Source organism: Narcine bancroftii, chromosome 5 (genome assembly GCF_036971445.1).
Source record: "Narcine bancroftii isolate sNarBan1 chromosome 5, sNarBan1.hap1, whole genome shotgun sequence".
Lineage (NCBI taxonomy): Eukaryota > Metazoa > Chordata > Chondrichthyes > Torpediniformes > Narcinidae > Narcine > Narcine bancroftii.
The window spans coordinates 243,303,211-243,313,530 of NC_091473.1; the positions used below are offsets into that span (position 1 = coordinate 243,303,211).

General features: G+C 45.4%; 1 protein-coding gene across 8 annotated transcripts in view; it reads right to left on the reverse strand.

Annotated features, from left to right (window-relative positions):
• Positions 1-6,848, reverse strand: part of tfeb (transcription factor EB) — a 101,555-nt gene extending 94,707 nt beyond the window's left edge. For 4 of the 8 annotated variants that reach the window (XM_069941861.1, XM_069941867.1, XM_069941860.1 and 1 more), the window contains exon 1: positions 6,161-6,848. The gene's annotated coding sequence lies outside the window, so the exon portion shown is untranslated. Of the gene's footprint in view, positions 1-6,018 lie in introns of all 8 variants that reach the window. The other 4 variants (XM_069941864.1, XM_069941863.1, XM_069941862.1 and 1 more) reach the window with 3 other exon arrangements.
• Positions 6,849-10,320: the final 3,472 nt, after the last annotated feature.

Genomic DNA, 10,320 nt, shown 5'->3' on the forward strand with positions numbered 1-10,320 from the left:
TTCAGATTGCATCGTCCTCCAAGAACATTTTATTCTCAACTTATAGTCAGCACTGTTGGCCTAGCAGTTAGCACAGCGCTGTTACAGTACCAGTGACCGGAGTTCAAATCCAGTGCTGTTATGTAAGGAATTTGTATGTTCTTCCTCGGGTTTCCCCAAAAGTTCTAGTTTCCTCCCACCCATCAAAAGCTACCGGGGTTTAGGCCAATTGGGTGTAACTGAACAGCACGGGCTCATGGGCTGAAAGGTCCTGTTACCATGCTGTATGTCTAAACTTAAAAATCAATGTGAAAATTCTATTTTCTTCAAGAGGAATAAAGCACTTCCCACACATAACCATTTTTAAATTCTCTTGTCAATTTGCTCACTTTCCAAACTTATGGTGACCTTCTCCTCAGAGCTGACCACCACCAACACTCACCCTCCACTCCGTTTCACAACTCACAGTATTACAAATCCTTTTAAAGTTGTTAAAATTCATTGAGCCATTTTAATTAAAGGCCTTCTGGACAGCTAGAAAGGCACCAGGACAGAAAAATTAGGAACAATAGTGGATGGATCTGCTCCACTTTTCAACCTGCTCCACCATTCTGCAACAAAATGGCTGATCTTTCACCTCAGTGCCATTTTCCTGCACTATCCCAAAACTATATGGGTGGCATGGACAAACTGGACTGAAGGGCCTGCTCTGTGCAGTATAATTGTGACTCTCTAGCCCCTTTCACACTTGCATCCCACTAAATTGGCTGTTCAGTGTCCTGGGACAGTAATGGGGGTCTGGCTTTTCACACTTGACCACTCCTAACTGGGACACTGAACGCTTTCACACTTGCAAGGAGTCATCCCCGGGGTTAGGACTGTTCTACCTTCTACTGGTGACGTCACGATGCATCGAGTGATGGTAGACCTGCCCTAAATCCTGATCAGTATATTATGATCTTTATTTGAACAAACTTAATCGTGCATAGTTATAATTAAGCTTTAGATACAACACAGTATGAGCCCTTCAGCCCCTGTTGTTATGGTGCCGACCTATATAAACCTTTATAAGGGACCGTGAGAATGTGCGAGCAATAAATAGCAATAGTGGACAATTATTAAACAGGGTGGTTGTACCAGTTCACACGGTTGCAAAGGGGCCACCTGTTTTGAGAAGAAGCACCAGAACTCATAAACAACCTGATAGGCTGACATATTCATAAAACATCTCATTATATTTCAATTGCTTGCTCGATACTGGCGTATTTTGGCTTTTAGAGTATTCTCAATGCCAAACATGGTATCCATGTATCGCTTGCTTCAGTCTTTCCTAGCAGCTGTCCTTTTGATTTTTAACCCTTCTTCTACCAGGGGAAGTCTGTGGTGAATGTCTGCCAAGCTGCCTGTCTCCCCTCTGGCGAGCCTTGCTGTACTAACATTGGCGGTGCATTATCTCTACTGTTAAGGACACTCCCTTGGATATAACCCTAACCCAATGTCTTTCATTATTGTAGCAGGAGTTTCTGCTAATAAAAGCTATGATTATTGTTTGACCACATCGTCTTTGTCTACTTCATCAACTGGCACTTCAATTTTATTAGCAGAAATGGATGCAGCACTCAAGCTAGAGCGGCTGATAATCGACCAGTCTGCCCCGAGGGCCAGAGAAATTTTCAACCACTGGATTGCTTGTTTCGATTACTACATGGCTCTAAACAACGTGGTCAATGAAGCGATACGATATAACCATATAACCACACAGCACAGAACAGGCCAGTTCAGCCCTACTAGTCCATACTGTAACAAATCCCCACCCTCCTAGTCCCACTGACCAGCACCCGGTCCATACCCCTCCAGTCCTCTCCTCTCCATGTAACTATCCAGTCTTTCCTTAAATGTAACCAATGATCCCACCTCGACCACGTCTGCCGGAAGCTCATTCCACATCCCTACCATCCTTTGCGTAAAGAAATTTCCCCTCATGTTCCCCTTATAATTTTCCCCCTTCAATCTTAAACCATGCCCTCTAGTTTGAATCTCCCCCACTCTTAATTGAAAAAGCCTATCCACGTTTACTCTGTCTGTCCCTTTTAAAATCTTAAACACCTCTATCAAGTCCCCTCTCAATCTTCTACGCTCCAGAGAAAAAAGCCCCAGTCTGCACAACCTTTCCCTGTAACTCAAACCCTGACATCCTGTCAACATTCTCGTGAACCTTCTCTGCACTCTCTCTATTTTGTTTATATCTTTCCTATAATTTGGTGACCAAAACTGTACACAGTACTCCAAATTTGGCCTCACCAATGCCTTGTACAATTTCATCATAACAGTGGGGCCACCTGAACCCTCTGCTGGGTGAGGTCCCTTTCGCCGTAACGCAAGGAGCTACCACTCTGGCTATAGCCCGGGAACGTCTGTCTGCTTACTATGCAGCCCACGGAATGTGGTGTTTGCTCGACACCAGTTGCTGACTAGACGCCAGAAACCCGGGGAAAGTGATGCTGCCTGTGCACTGGCCCTCGACTCGCTGGCAAACGAATGTGATGTCAGGGCAGTCAATGTGCTACAACACCGCAATGCCTTGGAGCTGGATGCTTTAGTCAACGGGATTGACTCCAGTTACATCTGACAGTGGCTGCTGGAGACAGAGCCCTTAACCTACAACCGGGCAGTCACTCTAGCCAAAACACTGAGAAGTGCCATGCGATCCAGTGAAATGCTAGAAACCGAAAAGGAAACATCCAGGAGTGCTGGAACCCCGAAGGAAAGAAAAGGGCGAAACCCTGAAAAATGCTACTTCTGTGATAAGAGCCGGCACCCCAGACAGAAGTGACCGGCTCGATTAGCTACCTGCAGCTATTGTAGGAAACTCGGCCACTTCGCTAAAGCGTGTAAGGCGAAAAGTACTCCCACTGATAAGAAGAAGAGAAGCACCAAGAAAATGCGTCCTGGAGCTGCAGGATTGGAAGACAACTGTGAAAATGGGGAATCTTCAGACAAGCAGGCTGAACCGACTTCAAGTGACGGCGAGGTGAGATCCCCTGTGATAGCTCAATTGACTGTAAAGCTTGGGGGATGTTACGGACTGGAATGGTCAACTATGAAGGGAGAGGTGAATGGTGAGACTCTTGATTGCCTAATAGACTTGGGGAGTACTGGCAGCTACAGCCATGAGAAAGTTGCCAGAGCCTTAAATTTGCGGAGATATCCAGCAAACCGAAAGATATCGATGGCTTGCAGTGAACTTACAAAAACTGTACAGGACAAGTGTAAAGTTACTTTAAATTTGCAGGGACATTATCTTGCTGATGTTTGGCTCTTTATTATACCGGAGCTCTGCGCCCCCATGTTACTGGGCTTAGATATTCAATCTCAGATGAACAGTGCAGTGTTATATTTCAGTGGGCCACTACCTACACTTACCATCCCCTGTGTTAGTTACTGCGGTCTGTCCATATTAAAGATCAAAGCTCCTTCCCTTTTCAGTGATTGATCCCAAGTGTCAGCCGATTGCCACTAAGAGCCGTTCTTACAGCAAAGAGGATGGTGAGTTTATCAAAGCGGAGACCCAGAGACTGCTTAAAGAGGGAGTAATTGAACCTAGTAAGAGTCCGTGACAAGCCCAGGTGGTAGTCGTGAAAAATCACACTAAGAGACGACTGGCTATTGACTACAGCCAGACAATCAACCATTACACTAACCTGGACACCTACACCTGCCGCGCATCAATGAAATGATTAATTAGATAGCGCAATACAAAGTGTACTCCACTCTCGACCTCAAAGCAGCTTATCACCACAGTGGGAAAGTTAGTAGCGCTATTGCGTACAATTTAAACTGTGGGAAAGTTGGTAGTGCTATGGCCTACAATTTATAAATATAGTGTGAAAAACCGATGGTGGATCTTCCCTCGCAGAAATGCATGCGGCCGTGAAAGGGCCATATGCCAGCTGCATAGATGGAGCATTCATAGGGGGGGGGGGGGGGGTCTTCTCTGCTACACGGCATTCTGGGAAGTCACATTCGCCATTGCTTTCTTTCCCATGGTCTTTATAAATTGTGCACTACTAATTTTCTCACGCCGTTTAAAAATTGTCTACTATTGCTATTTACTTCCTCTCTCCCCCTCTCCCACATCTGACGCCCGCATTGAGCTGATTTTGCTTTCACACTTGCCACTTCAAAGGCCGATGGGTGGTTAAATCCTGGGATCACTTGCAAGTGTGAAAGGGGTTCAGTTTCAAATCAATAACTGATGAAACAGCATTGACCCTAAACGACTCACTCTTCTGCTCTCTGTTAATCCTGCCTGACCTGCTCACCTGTCCAGTCATTTCCATTTCTACCTTAAATGTCCACAGTCAACAAAAGCAACTTCTGCAAACAGAAGACTTGGATGCCCTAGCTCAGAAACCCACAGCCCCTCAGCACATTTTCAATTCCATCCAAGATGAGCCCAGGGAGTTAAAGATGAACTCTTTCACTTTGAAGTCCATCCCCTGAAGCTGAGCTAGCTGATGCCGTGACACAAACAGAAAACGCTGGACAAACACAGCAAATCAGGCAACACCAATATCCCTGAGCAGAAAGCCCTGCAGAAGGTAATGGACACAGCTCAGGACACCTCAGGCAAACCCTCCCCATCAACAAGAACATCTGGAGTGAATGCTGCCCTTGGAGAGCAGCAGCGATCATCAAAGACCCACATCACCCAGCACCCCTCTGTTCTAGCTGCTGCCAAGAGGAAAGAGTTACAGATACCACACAAGACTCATGCCACCAAGTTTAGGAACAGCTTCTACCTGTCCACCGTCAGACTCCTCAACAATAAACTCAATTAGAGGCTCATTTAAAGACTCTTACTTTTGCATTTTATTGATTTTTTTCTTTGTATTGCAGTTAGTTTGTTGGCATTTTTTTTAAATTTGTTTACGTGTGAACATTGAAGAGTTTTTTTTTGCAATACAAATAAGTGATAACTCTGTCTTGCCACAGGAAAAAGAATCTCAGGGTTGTATGTGATATCATGTACAGACTCTGACAATAAATCTGAGAACATCTTGGGTCTGTGAACCTTGGGAAAGTGGATCTGATATTAGTCTCGTCTTGGCTCTGATTCCTTTGAAGTTAAATGAAATGTGAAATGTTAACCTTTACTGCTCAGCCTTTCAACAGTGGCTGCACTCAGAATTGGAAACAAAAGATCCCATTGCCCAGTTCCAAGAAGAGCGGGGGTGCTCTTTTCAGTGCCCGGCATATATTTAACTCCCAACCAACGCGACTGTGATTAAATGGAAGAAACAAGGATAGAAGTCTTTCACTGGAGATCCCTATCTAGTTCAGTGCTTACGCTTCTGTCAATCACATACGGGTAGAATTATTTACAACCACAGACACCCCAGGCAAAAACAAAAGTTGAGATAACCCTTGTCCAAAAGAAATTCCACTTAACAGAATAACGCACCTCCACCCCCCCCCCCCCCAATGTTTCTTGAAATAAATCTGATTATCTGACATGAGTATTTGTGGGACTGTTCTCGACAATAAGTTTCTCCACAGATGCAGGAGGTTGATGTCGTTTGCAAAACATTAAGGCGGTCGGGAGATCCCGAACCTTGACTTGTTTGGGGGCAATTCTTGAAACTTGCGAAAGGGAGCGGTCCAGGGACGTTTGTCCTGGGGACGCTTTTATTGCAATCGGGAGTCGAAGAGACGAGGCAGAGAACGGCGGACGTCTAGGGCCGAGACCCCGCATCGGCGCTGACTGTCCTTGAGGTTTATACTGGGCTCCTTCGACTAATAATCTCTAGAGGTCGCTGCCTGGGAAGATGTGAGCCATCTTGTAGGGTATAAATAGCCTACGTCCAGATTTCGGGGCTGTAAACAGTAGAGGATGAAATAACGCCGTCTCCTGCTCTCTTGTCGACTTGTTTTTTTTTAAAGATGGAAACTGATGTTAATTCCCAACACTAGAGATTCGAGTCGTTCCTAAAATACGCCTCTCACCCCTCCCAGGTTGGACAGAATGTTTAAACTGACCTTAACGTTGCGATCGATGAGCAGAGGAGGTCTCAATACTTCCACTGGGGACACTGTAACGGCATTGGTCAGAAATGTATCGAGAATGTAGCGGTTTCTGTTCCCGGGGTTTTTTTTTTGTATCCCATCGACCGTCACTTACCCTTGGAAGTCAGGAACTCCGGGTCGGCTCTTTGATGCTCGGAGTCTTCATTCGAGTGCCTCCCCGCCAGGGAAAGTGGCTTTGAGTGAAACTGGCGCAGATTTTCCCCCTCCTCCTCCCTCCAGCTGAACGTTGTCAGTTTCAGCCACCTGCAATCGCGTCTGACAGCTGAGCTCTCTGGCTGGCGAAGGGTGTTGGGGATTGTAGTCCGAGCCCAAAACAACAACAGGTCGCAATTCGAGGGCGCCTTTGACGGAGCGAGAGAGGAAAATCCGATTTCACCCCGGGGTGTTATCAAGCCACGGGTCAGAGGTACCTTGGAAGGAGCGTCAACGGCGGCGAGAAAGAAAGATCAGGAGCGTTCAAGAGATTCCGTCTCTTGTTATTTCCTATTCAAGGCTCAAAAGGAGGCGCTGAACCACCGTCGAGATAAAGAGAAGCGACATCGAGTTGGAAGAAGCAATGGTGTCCGGGGAGAAACTCAGCAGGTCACGCTGAGGAACAAGAGGCAGCTCCTGCCCAGCCGAGCCCGGTGTCACCTCCTCTTCCCCCCGCCCGCCCCTGGTTCCAAACGCCCGCGAAGTCCGTCAGCACCCGGGAAATGGAGGTACATGGAGACTGGTGTCTTCAGCGTCCGTGTGAAAAGTCAGGGGTCAGATGATGGGACCATATTCTCTCAGCGGGGAGGGAGGGAGGGAGTGGTCGGGGGGTGGGGGGGCATGGACGTCTGAAAGCTGTGGGCATAAAACATAGGGCCATGGGGGAACCTCTTCACGTATCTGCGGAAATCGGAGACGCCAGTTGCATGGGTGGAATGTGACCAGACAAGTACAGGCGCACCCAAGAACCAGGACTTGACATCTCAATAACCAAAACGAGCACGTTTGTTTTAAATCATGATATTAATGGCTTAAAAAATCTTATTAACTATTATCAGCCAAAGAATGAGAGCTAAACTGCTCAGGGAAGAGCACTGCATGTTGCTGACCAGCTGCATCACCTTCTGGTATGGGGGACACTGCACCCCACCCCGTGGAAATCCCTGCAAAACGTAGTGGGCACAGCCCAGGACATCAAGGGTGTGACCGATTATGTTGTGTCTTCTATATGTTTCAAAAGGAGATCAATTGCGGCAGGTTTTTGTTTTAGTGTGGGTCACACACAAACACTTCAAAACAGATCTCATTTAAAATGCTGGAGCTCTGCTCAAGCCAGACAGTCCAGGCCCTGAGTGCCTTTGCAGAAACTTTGAAGCAGGGCTTCACAAGTAGATGTTATTTGGACTTGCCAGGGGAGTAATGGATTATTGTTTTAGAAAGCCACAGATAATGAACTCAGAAGATTGGGTCCGGTGCCGCAGTCTGAGTGCAGTTAAGAGAGTAACGTGGCTTTTCTCAGAAGGCCCTTTCAGGTGGCCAATTGCCCCACATGAAAAGCCACGTGTTTAGGCAATATGCGGCTGTTTTGAGGCCACCTGAATGTGCGGGAGGCGCTCTTGAGGTGAGCTACGTTGCGCTTTAAACGCTGCCACCTGAACGGCAATTTAAAAGGCCACTTTCTGCTGCTTCAGGTGCATTCTTAGCGTAGAATGCACCTGAAAAAGCCGAGAGAGAAGAAGGCACTTTCAGGTGGCCAAAATACCCCGATGTAAAGCCACATATTCTACCCCTATACGGCTGTCGGGAAGCCACCTGGAGTCACCTCCAAGGTGCACTTTCCAATCCTCCTCTGAGAGGGATAATCGCCGGAGCACTGAAGTCCACCTAGGCACCTGAAAGCGGCTGCTAAGGGGATGATAATGACCTGGTGAGCGCCTGACAGCCCCCCTCCCCGCTGCCCCTACCAGGAGCAGCTGGCGCAGGACATCATGGCAATCTGCGCCGGCCGCTACTATATCTGCTTCTACAACTTCCCCTGGCAGTGTGTTCCAGGCACCTACCAATCCTTGTATTTAAAAAAAAAACTTGCCTTGCATATCTCCCTCTTGAACTAATATTTGTCCTCTAACGTTTGGCCTGTCCTTTCTAGAGAAAACAAAAACAGATCCAGGTTATGTATGCCTCTCATAAATTTATATTTACTGATGAAGGGTCACGGCCTGAAATGTTGCCTTCCATGGATGCTGTCTTACCTGCTGAGTTCCTCCAGCATTTTGTGTGTTTCTCCTGTTTTCAGGTGCCTGTGTCTTGCTCGTAAATTTATATGCTAATTTCAAGTTGCCTCTCAGCCTCCAGAGACAACAGCTCAAATTTGTCCAACCGCTCCTGATAACTAATACACTCCAAATCAGACCACATCCTGGTGGAGCTCCTCTACACCCTCTCCAAAGGTTTCATGTCCTACCAATAGTGTGGTGACCAGAACTACACACAATACTCCCAATATGACCTTGTCAAATTTGTACACATTTATAACATAACTTCCCAGATGAATACTCAATGTCAATGATGAGGGCAGGCATGCTATCTGTCTTCTTTACCCCTCGCCCACCCCCATCCACTTATGCGCCATTTTCATGGTCTTGCACCCCTCAATTCTTCTGTGCATCAATGCCACAAAAAGTCTTGCCATTTACTGAATACTTTCCTGTTGCATTACCTCATGATTGGCAGGATTATAACCCATCTCTACCCAAATTTCCATTTGATCTTTATTCTTTTGTGTCCTTTGACAATCATCCTTGCTGTTTACAACTCCACCCATATTATGTCATCTGCAAACTTACTCATTTGACCACCTACATTTTCATTCAAATGGTTCCTGTATAATATCAACAGAGGTCGTAGCATTAACCCCGTGGAACACCAATGGTCACAGACCATCAGTCAGAAAAATACTACTCTTTTGGTTGTTTTTAATATGTGGAACATTTTGACCCCCAAGATAATTGCAAGCACTCCCCTTTTTGACCTTGGTACTATCATAAAATCAACTTGTTACTACAAAACCCCTAATCTATGTTTTTGGTGCACTTAGGACTGGACTAGTCCACCATACTCGTCACTAGCCTGCCAAGTTCTACACTGCATGAATTTGGCACTAATCGAAACATGTACACATGGGCCATGCTGTATCTCTAAATCTAAATCTAATAACATCACATACAATCCTGACATTCTTTTTTCCTGTGGGACAGGCAGAGTTTATACTTAACAGTATTGCAAAGAACTGTACTCGAGAAAAGATATATATAAAAAAATTTAAAAAAATAAAGATATATATACAAAAAAGAAATGTAAACAATCTGACTGCAATACAGAAAATATAAATTCAAGTAAGAATCCTTAAATAAGTCTCCAATTGAGTTTGTCATTTAGTAGTCTGATGGTGGAGGGGTAGCATCTGTTCCTGAACCTGGTCATAGGATCCTAATGCAGGCAAATAGGATTAGTGTAAATGGGCATAAAGGTTAGCATGTCCATGGTGAGCCAAAGGGCTTGTCTCTGTGCCGCATGACCCTGCAATTCTAATTTCTTTTCATAGAGCAGAGCCTATTTAGCAGCCCACCAAATTCAACCTCAATAGCATTACCACCTCTCTAGCTCTTTTAACACCTTCCCTTATCCAAACTGTTGATCATCTACCCAAATATTTTTGGGTTTTTTTCTCAAATCACAGCACTGTAAAATGTCATGGGACATTTAGTTCAGTTAAAGGTGTTATATAAATAGAAGTACTGGTTGTTGTTGTGGCACACAGCGTGTTGAAAGTTACATACTGTCCACATTGAATAGCTTGCACAACATGGGGAATGTGAGAGATTCATAACTTAATCCTTCAGTGATGGCCAACTGGTGTCATTGATCAGCTTTACAAACTGCAGTCAAACCCATAGTCTTCCTGATCTTTATACATCACTAACTATATAAAACTTCCAATTAATCTTTTTTTTCCCTCTTTTATTAGCCGACTGAAATTCCCTCTCTAAGCACAATCCTAATATGGTTGCATTGTATAGGTTAAATACCCCTTAACCAAAATGCTTGGGACCAGTTTCAGATTTTGGAACAATGAAACTAAGCAGTAGAGTAGCATTAGCAGAGTTAAACAGATCAACAAACAATCGCAGGCTTTTTGAACACTTGCACTGGTGTCCAGTTTCTCCAACAGCTTGACTTTCTGTGCTGCAGATAAACATAAAACACTTTCTCATTTGCTTA